General features: G+C 37.7%; 1 pseudogene; it reads left to right on the forward strand.

Annotated features, from left to right (window-relative positions):
• The window catches only part of LOC115416305 (atrial natriuretic peptide receptor 2-like), a 120,692-nt pseudogene that overhangs the window by 457 nt on the left and 106,350 nt on the right, over positions 1-13,885 (forward strand).

A 13,885-nucleotide genomic window follows, 5' to 3' on the forward strand; every position in this document is an offset into this window, starting at 1 on the left:
GATGCTCCCAGACAACCCGCACAAGTACCCGTGGGCTCTGCCGCGCGTCTTCCCGGCCATCCTCATGGCGCACGAGGACCTGCACGGTAAGCACGGGCTGCTGCTCGGACGCACCGTCAACATCCTCAACTTCAGCACCGAGGATCCCGTGGCCGGTTCGTGCGCAGAGAGCCGCGCGCAAGTGGTGGCCGTGGACGCCAAGCTGTACATCCAGCCGGACGCGTTCTTCGGACCCGGGTGCGTGTACCCGCTGGCCTCCGTGGGCCGGTTCGCGTCCCACTGGAAGCTGCCGCTGATCACGGCCGGGGGGCACGCGTACGGCTTCGACCGGCGCGAGGAGTACCGGACCATCGTGCGCAGCGGCCCGTCCACCACCAAACTGGGGGACTTCGCCAACATCCTGCACACGCACTTCAACTGGACGTCCCGCGCCGTGGTCATCTTCCACGACCGGAGGCACGACGACCGGCCGCACTACTTCCTGTCCGAGGGGATCTACCTGCAGCTGAAGCAGGAGATGAACGTCACCGTGGAGGCGCAGCCGTACGAGGACGAAGCCAAGTACTACAAAGAGCTGATCAGCTTCATGAAGGAGCGAGGGAGGAGTGAGTGCACGCGCACGCACGCACACGCACACGCACCACACCCCGCACACTTACGCATCTCACATACCTGGACCTGTAGGGTCAATTTACGCAACTTTGGACCTGCACTTCACACCTGAGAGGGAAATACTGCACAAACACTGCAAAAAAAATACTGCACAAGTACTGCACAGAAAAGAGGGAAATACTGCACAAACACTGCAAAAAAAATACTGCACAAGTACTGCACAGAAAAGAGGGAAATACTGCACAAACACTGCAAAAAAAATACTGCACAAGTACTGCACAGAAAAGAGGGAAATACTGCACAAACACTGCACAAGTACTGCACAAATACTGCACAAGTACTGCACAGAAAAGAGGGAAATACTGCGCAAATACTGCACAAATACTGCACAAGTACTGCACAGAAAAGAGGGAAATACTGCACAAGTGCTGCACAAATACTGCACAAGTACTGCACAGAAAAGAGGGAAATACTGCACAAGTGCTGCACAAATACTGCACAAGTACTGCACAGAAAAGAGGGAAATACTGTGCAAATACTGCAAAAAAATACTGCACAAGTACTGCACAGAAAAGAGGGAAATACTGCACAAACACTGCACAAGTACTGCACAAATACTGCACAGAAAAGAGGGAAATACTGCACAAACACTGCACAAGTACTGCACAAATACTGCACAAGTACTGCACAGAAAAGAGGGAAATACTGCGCAAATACTGCACAAATACTGCTCAAATAGTGCACATGAAGAGGGAAATACTGCACAAATACTGCACAAGTACTGTGCAAGTACTGCACAAATACTGCACAGAAAAGAGGCAAATACTGCACAAATACTGCACAAATACTGCACATGAAGAGGGAAATACTGCACAAATACTGCACAAGTACTGCACAAATACTGCACAGAAAAGAGGCAAATACTGCACAAATACTGCACATGAAGAGGCAAATACTGCACAAATACTGCACATGAACCCAGAAAAGAGGCAAATACTGCACAAATACTGCACAAGTACTGCACAGAAAAGAGGCAAATACTGCACAAATACTGCACAAGTACTGCACAAGTACTGCACATGAAGAGGCAAATACTGCACAAATACTGCACAAGTACTGCACATGAAGAGGCAAATACTGCACAAATACTGCACAGAAAAGAGGCAAATACTGCACAAATACTGCACAAGTACTGCACATGAAGAGGCAAATACTGCACAAATACTGCACAGAAAAGAGGCAAATACTGCACAAATACTGCACATGAAGCCAGAAAAGAGGTAAATACTGCACAAATACTGCACATGAAGCCAGAAAAGAGGTAAATACTGCACAAATACTGCACAGAAAAGAGGCAAATACTGCACAAATACTGCACAAGTACTGCACATGAAGAGGCAAATACTGCACAAATACTGCACAGAAAAGAGGCAAATACTGCACAAATACTGCACATGAAGCCAGAAAAGAGGTAAATACTGCACAAATACTGCACATGAAGCCAGAAAAGAGGTAAATACTGCACAAATACTGCACAGAAAAGAGGCAAATACTGCACAAATACTGCACATGAAGCCAGAAAAGAGGTAAATACTGCACAAATACTGCACATGAAGCCAGAAAAGAGGTAAATACTGCACAAATACTGCACATGAAGCCAGAAAAGAGGTAAATACTGCACAAATACTGCACAGAAAAGAGGTAAATACTGCACAAATACTGCACATGAAGCCAGAAAAGAGGTAAATACTGCACAAATACTGCACATGAAGCCAGAAAAGAGGTAAATACTGCACAAATACTGCACAGAAAAGAGGTAAATACTGCACAAATACTGCACATGAAGCCAGAAAAGACCCACAGACAGTCTCAGTTTGACCTTTAGAATGAGATTCAGCACCATTTATTAGAAGATTCTCCTTTGTGTTTTAAGTGTTTTCAGTGTCAATCATGTATTTTCTTATATTTAATTCACTGATCATGTGGATGTTCATTAAAGCTCCGATTAAAGTTGAAGTTATTATATAAAAAAACAAAGAAAACTGAAGAAAAAGCGACTTTTTCAGTAAAATCTCTCATTAACTGAACATAACATTTAACCTTTCCTAAGTGATTCATCACCATTTATTATTCCATCCTTTGCATATTTCAGTGTAAATCTGCTATTTTCCTACATTTCAGTTACTTTTGACAGTGCGTTTTTTTTTTAATTGCTCAGAATAAATATATAGCTTATTAAATCCTAGAAAACTGGAAAAAAAAAAAAAAAAGACTTTTGTTGTGAAATAAATCATTAACATTGTCAACTCCATGGGTTTAAAATCACAGATAAAGACATATTTAAAGTAAATATTGCTAAAACTGAGCCAAATTTCAGAGGAAGTCCAACATTTTTAATCAGAATTTTCACTGAAACGTCAAAATTCAACTGAAATTTCCTTTTGCTGGAGTAAAATGAAAAAAAGAGTTTCTTGAGAATGTAAAGACTATGCAAGTTGTTTAATTAACCCTTAGAGACCTGGAACTATTTTTAACCTTTCATAAGTGATTTACCTCTATTTATTATATTAGTTTCCTCACATTTTTTCAGTGTAAATCATCTGTTTTCCTGTATATAGGGTGGGGAAGCAAAATGTACAATATTTTGAGGCAGGGATTGAAAGACAGTGTATGACCAGTTAGTTTATTGAAAGTCATGAGAATTTATTTGCCACAAGAAAATGTACATAATAGAAAATGTTTTTATTCTATGTGTCCTCCTTCTTTCTCAATAACTGCCTTCACACGCTTCCTGAAACTTGCACAAGTGTTCCTCAAATATTCAGGTGACAACTTCTCCCATTCTTCTTTAATAGTATCTTCCAGACTTTCTGGTAATAGTTCTGCTCATAGTCATTCTCTTCTTTCCATTATAAACAGTCTTTATGGACACTCCAACTATTTTTGAAATCTCCTTTGGTGTGACGAGTGCATTCAGCAAATCACACACTCTTTGACGTTTGCTTTCCTGATTACTCATATGGGCAAAAGTTTCTGAAAAGGTATGGATAATAGTGTTAGGTATGATTATGACATCAGTATATGTTTGGTTTCAAAACAACTGACGTAGTGCCTGCTGAGAAAAAACAACTAAATGTTGATTGTACATTTTGCTTCCCCACCCTGTAGATTTTACTGATCATGTAGCTGTTCAGTAACTCAGGTTAAAGTTGAGGGTTATTATATCAAAAACAGAGAAAACTGAAGAAAAAGTGACTTTTTCAGTAAAATCTCTCATTAACTGAGCCTAAACCCAGTGTGTCCATCCACTGTCACTGATCCAACTCCATGGGTTTTACTGGTGAATCGATGTTGTAGAAGATGACGGTGTTTCCACGGTAACTACGGAGCCTCTGAACATCCAAATGGGTCATATCTGATGACCGTGAAAAGATGAAGAACTGTATTTCAGTAAATGATTTTGGTCGCCGGTGTTTGTTTGGGTCTTTATGGGTTAAAATCACTGATAACAACATTTTCTGAAGCTGTAACATCTGCACCAAACCCACAAACATCCACTAAACCCTTCATATCTCCTGTGAAACCCCTGAATTCACATCTGTCTGTATCTTCCTTCTGCATAAACACAGACTAAGGAGCTTATGCTGCACGCTGATGTGTCATAAAACACCGTTATCTGCAGTATTTGTAACAGGCTGTAGATTTACACCAACACACACACACACACACACTCATCATCACAGACCTCGTCCTCCTTTTTTACTCCAACGCATCCGACTCAGTCTCCATATGTGGACTGTGGACCACAAACCTGAATCCTGCTTTTACACATTTACAATTCTTCTGTTTAGTGACGTGGGTTTCATTCTGGGTGATTAATAATTAAAACAGACGATGTGTGTGTTTATTATTGTCATAACTCTACCACAGATACCAGGTTTACAGGTCCTGGAAGACGTTTTAAGAGTAAAAGTACCGAGATAACAATGTCAAAAATACAACGTAATGGTAAAAAGAGAGAAACGTTAACAGCAAAAGTCAGAAGTAGAAGCTGTTGTTTGTTCCTGTGACTGAAACATGATTCTACGTTGGAAGAAAAAATGACATTCTGGTACAAAAACGAGATTTTCTGTGATTTATTGGATGATTTGAGCTTTGTGTGAGTGTGAGTTTACAGAAAAAAAAAGTCTGTTTGCTGAAATGTGAGCAAGTAAAACACAAATAACTGGCTTAACCTCTGATATTATGATATTTTGTTTGTATCTTATAAGTTTTGCTTTATCTGTGGAGTCACATGTTTATCTAGAAAGGATCTGAAGTTAGACAAATGTAGTGGATTTAACCCTTAAAGACCCAAAACATCTGCTGACCTAAACTGTTTAATACCTGTTGATCCACTAATCCTAGTAACACTGGTCTACAAGGAAAATGCTTCCAGAATAAAAGTAATGACATTTTACCACATCAGAGTCACTGATAAAGAAAAATCAAGTCAAAAATGCTGGTTGGCTGAACTTTCCAAGATCCAGCCTTGGGTCAAAATGTGAAATTCAAGAATTAACGAGAGAATGGGTTTGACTCAAAAGGAATATTTGTGTCAGAGCTACAAGATCTACTTCAAAACACTGTCTGCACATTAGAATACATTCACTTTACAGGTTCTATTTAGTGTTAGATTTATAAAACTATTCTATAAATGTACATAAACCCACATATATGTGTGTAATAACACTTAATCATATACCTTGAAAACATCAGCAAACTGGCACTTTTGTCATTTATTTTCCAACTAATCTTATTAAAATACGGAACATTTAGCACATTTAACCTCTGAAGCAAATCATTTCTAAAACATTGTAGACCAGTGTAATACATGGAAATAATTGGTGTAAAATACAGTTTTACACCAGTTATCCATCGGAGAAAATGTACGGAAACTTGCAAAATGAGCGAAATACTTGAAAAATAAGGAAAAACGTGAGCAGCTACTGGGCACAATTTTATGTCCGTATTCAACTGTTGTGAGGTACGCTGGGCCGTTTTAGCCTCTCTCTACTTTCAGTTCTTCATCCCTGCCGCCATACTCCATTTTCATCAGTCTTTATGCTGCCGTTCATGACATTTCTAGTGCGAGCAGACGATGCAAAATGTGAAGGCTGCCGTTCACTGCCGCTGGACGATAGAAGATATTAGTCTGGGGGGCTTATTTCAGGAAAGTTTTCAGATTCAACTTTAGCCCAGACTTTCTAATGCTCCCATGTCTTGGGAATACAAAAATGTGAGAAAATTTCAAATCAAGCCCAACCCCCCCCCCCCCCCCGAAAATTACTTTTTCAACCCTGAAAATATGAACTTTCTTCACTTTTGATAAAGTACAGTGTAACAGTCTGCTCATGCTGGACCTTAAATGTTTTTTGTCAGACATGTCATGTCTTCAGAGTACTTTGCACTATAAAAGGTGTAGAGTCAAGGTCAAATTATAGGTCAAAGGTCACCCAAATGGTCCAAATGCATATTTGATGGAATTCAGCTGTTAATGTGGGTTCTTCCAAATGTTGGGCTCAGGTTCTCTCCTCAGAACACATCTACTGACCACAAACAACTGACATTCAATAAGACACATTCAACAGAACTATTTACTCATGTATTATCTGTTATAGACATGTGAAAAAGAACAAACAGTACTTTCACAGACTGTGACATTTACATGTATATGTCCTGTTGTGGGTGGTGCAGTGGATAGACCTGGAGCCTCACAGACAGAAGGTCCTGGGTTCCATTCCAACACCAGTCCATGGGGGTGGGACCTTTAGTCCATGGGGGTGGGACCTTTAGTCCATGGGGATGGGACCTTTAGTCCATGGGGGTGGGACCTTTAGTCCATGGGGGTGGGACCTTTAGTCCATGGGGGTGGGACCTTTCTGTGTGGAGTTTCTCCTCACGTCTGTGTGGGTTCTCTCTGGTCTTTTGGCTCCTCCCACCATCCAAACACATGCTCTGATAGGTTAACTGGTTAATCTAAATCACCCATAGGTGTGAATGTGACAGTGTGTTTGTCTCTGTATGTTTAGTCTGTGATGAACTGGTCACATGTCCAGGGTGAACCCCACCTTCGTCCATAAGTAGCTGGGATAGGCTCCAGTGACCTAGTGAAGATAAAGCAGGTTCAGAAAATGAATGAATGAATGAAGTGTTAGTGATTCCCTCCTAAATGTGTGCCAGTGTTTCCTTCCACACTAATGGTGGTAAATTCAAATGTTCTGTCCATGTTTGAATATTTAGTCTGTAATGTGTCTGTAAAGGGCCAAAGGCCTGGGGGGTCCCACCAGGAAACCAGAGGGACAGAACTGAGGACAGATTTGATCAAATGTCAGAATGGTATGAATTTTTGAAAAAACTAGGCATTTTGGTGACCTTTAACCTCCAACATGACCTTGACATTAGACTGTTCATGGTACAAAGTACTCTTATGATACAATACGGCACTGACAAGATCCTTAACTGGCCCATCATGAACATATTTAGACACTGCACTGGACAAAAGAGTGGAGAAGCTGGGAAAGATGGGATTTTCAGAGTTAAAAAAGTAATTTTTGGGGTGAGGGGGGGCGGTTTTGGATGAAAATGTCAAAAAAAATGACACAGGAGTGCTTAGAACATCTTGTAGCGTCAGAAAATCAGGGCTAATGTGGTATTTGATGTTAAGCCCCCCCCCCCCCCCCCCCCCACTATTAGATGTTAGTTGTGTCCATAATCTCCACCTTGGGTCTTCCATGTACCTGACAGAGTATCCAGTAATAGAAACACTAACAGGTGTTCATCAGCCTGAGAGGTGCAGGGGACAGGCACGCCACAAAACAGCTGAACTAATGGGACAGGCATTAGAAAGTCAATAACAGACACACCACACAGCTTCACTGAAACAACTGAAGCATTAACACTGCAGCAGTCTATATATGACAAATCACTATGTCAGTGAATCACTGTTAAAAGCAAAAATGATGCTAATTAATAGAAACAGTTTGGAAAACCTGAAATTGTAAACTAACAAATCTGTCTAATTATTTCTATAAAATTTACTTATACTTAACTCTATAAACAGTTTTGTTGATGAATGCAAATAGGCAGTATTTACCTGCATATACTATAAACTGATGCTACTGAAATAAACAAACTGCCTAAAAGCATAATTGTGTCTTGAAAATATTCCTTAAATATCCACTCCCAAATACTGGGAACAAATAACATCATGACAGTTTTTTACAAAATTGCTGCTGCTCTGGCTGCGTTCACTTACAATAATGTAAAGGCACTTTTCATACACAGTGGCACCATGGGTACAACGCCGCTAGTGACCCTCAATTTTAATTTGAGCTTTTATGGACGTCAATCATGATCAGTGAATTAAATGCAGGAAAATACCCGATTTTCACTGAAGAATGCAAAATACTGAGCGTAATATTAGAACAAATGGTGATAAACCACTAACGAAAAGTTTACAATAGAGAAAGTAAATCATTTGAGGACTGCCATTAAAGTAGTACTGGGTCTTTATGGGTTAAAGCAGGGGAGTCAAACATGTGGCCCGGGGGCCAAAGCGGCCCGCCAAAGGGTCCAGTTCAGCCCCTAGGATGTTTTTGCCAAGTGTAAAAATTCCACAGTCTTGAATTGAATTAAGCAAAAAAAAATTTAGCTTGAATTCAGGAAAAAATCTTGAATTAAGCCAAAAAAAAAAAAAACTTCAATTAAGTAAAAAAAAAAAGTTCAATTAAGCAAAAAAAAAAAAAACCTTCAATTAAATAAAAGAATCTTCAATTAAGCCAAAAAAAATCTCAAATTTAGCAAAAAAAAATCTTGAATTAAGCCAAAAAAAATCTTCAATTAAGTAAAAAAAAAATAAAATCTTGAATTAAGCAAAAAAAAGTAGAATTAACAACTTAATTTTTTGTTCTTTTAGTGCGAAAAATAACATCAAAATATGAAAATGTTTACATTTACAAACTATCCTGTAACACTAAAATATGAATAATCTGAACAAATATGAGCAACATGAAATGTCCAAAGAAAATTCAGCACAAGTTTAACTCTTTTCTTCCTGTTCCTCACTGTTTAGTGTCTTTGTAGATCCGATCCATAATGCACATGGAGAAATGATAAGTTAAGGACTAATATTGTTAAAATTGCACTAAATTTTCTTATGTTTTTTTAATTTAAATTTCTGTTTTTTCAGGTTTTTTTTTTTTTTTTTTTGGTAGTTTCTAAAAGTAAGAATTTTCATAATTTAATGGGGTTTTTTTTACACTAAAACAAAGACAAAAATTTGGAGTTGTCATTATTTATATATTATTCTGTTATTATTTTACTGGTTCGGCCCACTGCAGATCAAATGTAGCTGAATATGGAACTGAACTAAAATGAGTTTGACATCCATGGGTTAAAGGATTCCATGGTCCAGTTCAGTCCTTCCTGAGTATCAGACTGAACTACATGAAGATCTAACCCCAGACCTGGGGCTCCCTCCTCCAAACCATCCTTTTCCATGCAGCCGTCTGTGTTTCTGACAGGTTTTAATGCAGATTCTGGCTTCTTCTGCTTTTGCAGTTTGTCTTTGAAACCTCTGACTGCTGATAAGTTGAGCTAAAGCAGGTCACCAGCTGGTTACCATAAAGATAATGTCAGCCAACGCAGGAGGAAGTGCCTTCAAAGAGGATGATGTGCATGGGAAACTATCTGCGGAAAACATCTCACCGTCGCAACTAATGTTGAAGGATTAAACAAAGATACGTACACTATGTGGACAAAAGTATGTGGACGTGTTGGTGTTTGTTTTCTAACAGGGGTCTGGGATACAAAACAATAAGGACTAATGTCAGAATATAGTTATCTCTGCCAAGGAGGTTCTGTTTTTGCTGGCGTTGGTTTGTCTGTCTGTCTGTCTGTGTGCAAGATAACACAACAAGTTATGGATGGATTTGGATGAAAATTTCAGGAAATGTTGATACTGGCACAAGGAACAAATGATTCAGTTTTGGTGGTGGTGATGGGGGGGCACGGGGGTCCACTGATCTGCCGTGGCGGAGGTCTGCGCTCTCCGAGTGCTTTTGTAGTTTTATATTATGGGATAAATATCATTGCATTGGTTAGTCTGGGTTAAATTGTTATTTTTGCTTGTAAAATGCACCAGAGATGGTTTGACTTAATTTCTCTCAACATTTTTGTGCAACGTGATATCCTGACTTGCGTAAATACAGGGTGGGGAAGCAAAATGTACAATATTTTGAGGCAGGGATTGAAAGACAGTGTATGACCAATTAGTTTATTGAAAGTCATGAGAATTTATTTGCCACAAGAAAATGTCCATAATAGAAAATGTTTTTATTCTGTGTCCTCCTTCTTTCTCAATAACTGCCTTCACACGCTTCCTGAAACTTGCGCAAGTGTTCCTCAAATATTGGGGTGACAACTTCTCCCATTCTTCTTTAATAGTATCTTCCAGACTTTCTGGTAATAGTTTTGCTCATAGTCATTCTCTTCTTTCCATTATAAACAGTCTTTATGGACACTCCAACTATTTTGGAAATCTCCTTTGGTGTGACGAGTGCATTCAGCAAATCACACACTCTTTGACGTTTGCTTTCCTGATTACTCATATGGACAAAAGTTTCTGAAAAGGTATGGATAATAGTGTTAGGTATGATTATGACATCAGTATATGTTTGGGTTCAAAACAACTGACGTAGTGCCTGCTGAGCAAAAACAACTAAATGTTCATTGTACATTTTGCTTCCCCACCCTGTATACATGTCACTTTTAACTGGCGTGTTATCTGTACGCATTATAAGCTTTCCACGTGTATGTTCCAAGGTTCTAATAGTTTTGTTCATTATAGTTTAGTTTTATTTAGTTTTGACTCTTTTTTTCTCTAATTCAGTTCGTTTTAATTCGTTTTTAGTGCAGGTTTGCTAGTTTTTATTAGTTTTCATTTTCTTTTAAATGCTTAGTTTTAGTTTAGTTTTAGTATTAATTTTAGTTTAGTCGTATCTTTTCTCTTCTTCTCTGTCGTCGTATTCAAATAAATCCCAGACAGGACTCTGCTGCTTTCTCCCAACTTTAGTCTCCATGTTTCCAGGTAGAGTGGGGACCAGAAGACGACTGGAAACCACAAGTGACGGACTGTGAAGTGTCACATGGTGCTACTAGCTATAATTACTAGAGCAAAATAAATTGATTTCGTATCAATCCAACATCGACAAAGACGAAAACAAAGGGAATTTTATCCCTAATTTTTATACATTTTAGTTTGTAAACACACAATACAGTTTCAGTTAGTTATCGTTTTTTTTTCTTTTAATTATAGATTTAATTTATTTCAGTAAATGAAAATGTTTTTTCAATTCTAGTTTTCGTCATTTCATTAGTTTCAGAAATTTCAGTTAGTACTGAAATATTTACCATAAAACCATGTGAATGTTTATAAACTATATGGACATAAATATTGGGACACCTTATGTCTACAGCTGTAAATGTCCTGCTCATGATGATCTGAGATAAAAACAAATCAAATTTCCTTAAAGTTTAATGTTAGATTTTTCTTCCTCAGTGAGATGTGATGAAAGTAGATGGTTAGTTGAAGTAAAAAATTATTATTTAGAGTCAGAGCATGAAAAATATTTTAGAAATTTAGAGGAAGAACATTTAAAATCGTAGTCATGGTTAAAAAAACAAAACAAAAAGCAAAATCAATGTTGAGAGAAATTCAGTCCAAACCATCTCAGAGGCATTTTGGAAACAAAGATCAATATTTAAACCAAACTAACCAATGCAATGTAATGATATTTATTATTAGGGGTTTTTACTACGTTATTTGACTTAAAAACAGGGTCATTTTGTTGCATTTTTTTCCGTTTTTTTGGGAGAATCCTTGAGGTCAGGGTGAGGTGGTTTCCAAACAGAGGTGCAGGGAAAGCCTGTTTATTCCAGAGGAATGTTTAGGCTGTGGCCGCTCTGCTGCTGCTGCTGCTGCTGCTGCTGGTTTATGGCCTCCAGAGGACCACCATCTGCGTTTTTAAAGGGGCTTGTAATCAAACGGGTGCCCTCTCCACTCAAACGGGCCCCGTATGTCGTCCACTTTATGGATTCTTGCTGCTGCTCGTTCGTCTTGAGAATCCAGAGGAGTTTGTGCAGGAGACGCCGCTGACTCAGCAGGAGGTGGTCATTACACAGGCATGTTCTGAACCAAAGATGCAACCAAACTGGTATCAATTAACACCGCATGGTATGGACAGAAGAACTGGAGCAGCGTAACCCATAAAGACCCAAACACCTACTGATGGAACTGTTTAATACCTGGAAATAAGTGGTGGAAAATGCAGTTTTACCTCAATTATTCATAGGAGAAAATGTAAAAACTTGTAAAATAAGTGCAAAATGAGCAAAATACTTGAAAAATGAGGAAAATTGTAACCAAAAAAACCTTGAACTATAATGTAAAGGTGAACCAATTCTTCTAAAGTGAGAAGAAAATGAGCAAAAATACTTGAAAAATGAGCAGAGTTCATTGTATCGTAACATCCTGAACCCTGTATGTACTGTGTTAACCCTCAAAAATCTAAACCATCTGCTGATCTAAACTGTTTAATACCTGTTGATCCTCTAATCTTATCAATACATGTAAATAATTGGCGTAAAATACAGTTTTACATCAATTGTCCATAGGAGAAAATGTGCAGAGACTTGTAAAATTAGCAAAATAAGTGAAAAATAAGGAAAAACATAACCAAAAAATGTTGAAATATGACATAAAAGTGAAAAGTGAGAATAAAATGAGCAAACCTCTTGAAAAATGAGCAGAGTTCATCATACCAAATACCTGTTGATCCACTAATCCTATCAATCCATGGAAAAAATTGGTGTAAAATGCAGTTTTACCTCAAATATTCATTGGAGAAAATGGACAAAAACTTGTAAAATGAGTGAAAAATGAGCAAAATACTTGAAAAATAAGGAAAAGTTAACCAAAAAACCTTGAAATATGATGTAAAAGTGAACAAATTCTTCTAAAGTGAGAAGAAAATGAGTAAAATATTTGAAAAAATGAGCAGAGTTCATTGTTTCATAACGTCCAGAACCCTGTATTTAGTGTGATAACCCACAAAAACCAAAACCATCTCCTGATCTAAACTGTTTAATACCTGCTGATCCACTAATCCTATCAATACATGGAAATAATTGGTGTAAAATGCAGTTTTACCTCAAATATTTATTGGAGAAAATGTGTGAAAACTTGTAAAATGAGTGAAAAATGAGCAAAATCCTTGAAAAATAAGGAAAAACTTCACCAAAAAACCTTGAAATATGAAGTAAAAGTGAACAAATTCTTCTAAAGTTAGAATAAAATGAACAAAATACTTCAAAATGAGCAGAGTTCATTGTTTCATAACATCCTGAACCCTGTGTTTAGTCTGATAACCCTCAAAAACTAAAACCATCCCCTGATCTAAACTGTTTAATACCTGCTGATCCACTAATCCTATCAATACATGGAAATAATTGGTGTAAAATACAGTTTTACCTCAAATATTTATTGAAGAAAATGTATGAAAACTTGTAAAATCTGTGTAAAATGAGCAAAATCCTTGAAAAATACAGAAAAACTTCACCAAAAAAACATGAAATATGAAGTAAAAGTGTAATCGGTGTGAAATACAGTTCTTCATCTTTTCATGGTCATCAGATATGGCTCAGAGGCTCTGTAGTTACCATGGAAACACCGTCATCTTCTACAGCGTTGATTCACCAGTAAAACCCATGGAGTTGGATCAGTGACAGTGGATGGACACACTGGGTTTATGTATATATGAAATAATGAATAAAATCTACAAAACTGAACAAAAAATCTTTACAAATGAATAAATAACATGAAAAAATGAGCAAAAACTTTACTGGAATGAAGTAAAAAAAAAAAAAAAAAGAATAAAATAAGCAACAAAATTAACAAAAACAAATAAGAAAATTCCCAAAATAATAAATAAATATGCAAGAAAAAAAAAATTCTCTAAATATTACGACTTTAATCTCATACAAGTACACCATTATTTTCATTATATTATGCAGTTTTGTTTTGTTTTTTTTTTTAAACTACGACTTTATTCTTATCATATTCGACTTTAATTCTCAGAATTTTCTGTGTTTTATTCCGATATTTTTCCTCTTTATTCGGGTAACGACAGGTGTTTTTATTTTGGTACGTGGCCCTCGTACGCCGTCGTATTGA

This window comes from Sphaeramia orbicularis, unplaced genomic scaffold, assembly GCF_902148855.1.
Source record: "Sphaeramia orbicularis unplaced genomic scaffold, fSphaOr1.1, whole genome shotgun sequence".
NCBI lineage: Eukaryota > Metazoa > Chordata > Actinopteri > Kurtiformes > Apogonidae > Sphaeramia > Sphaeramia orbicularis.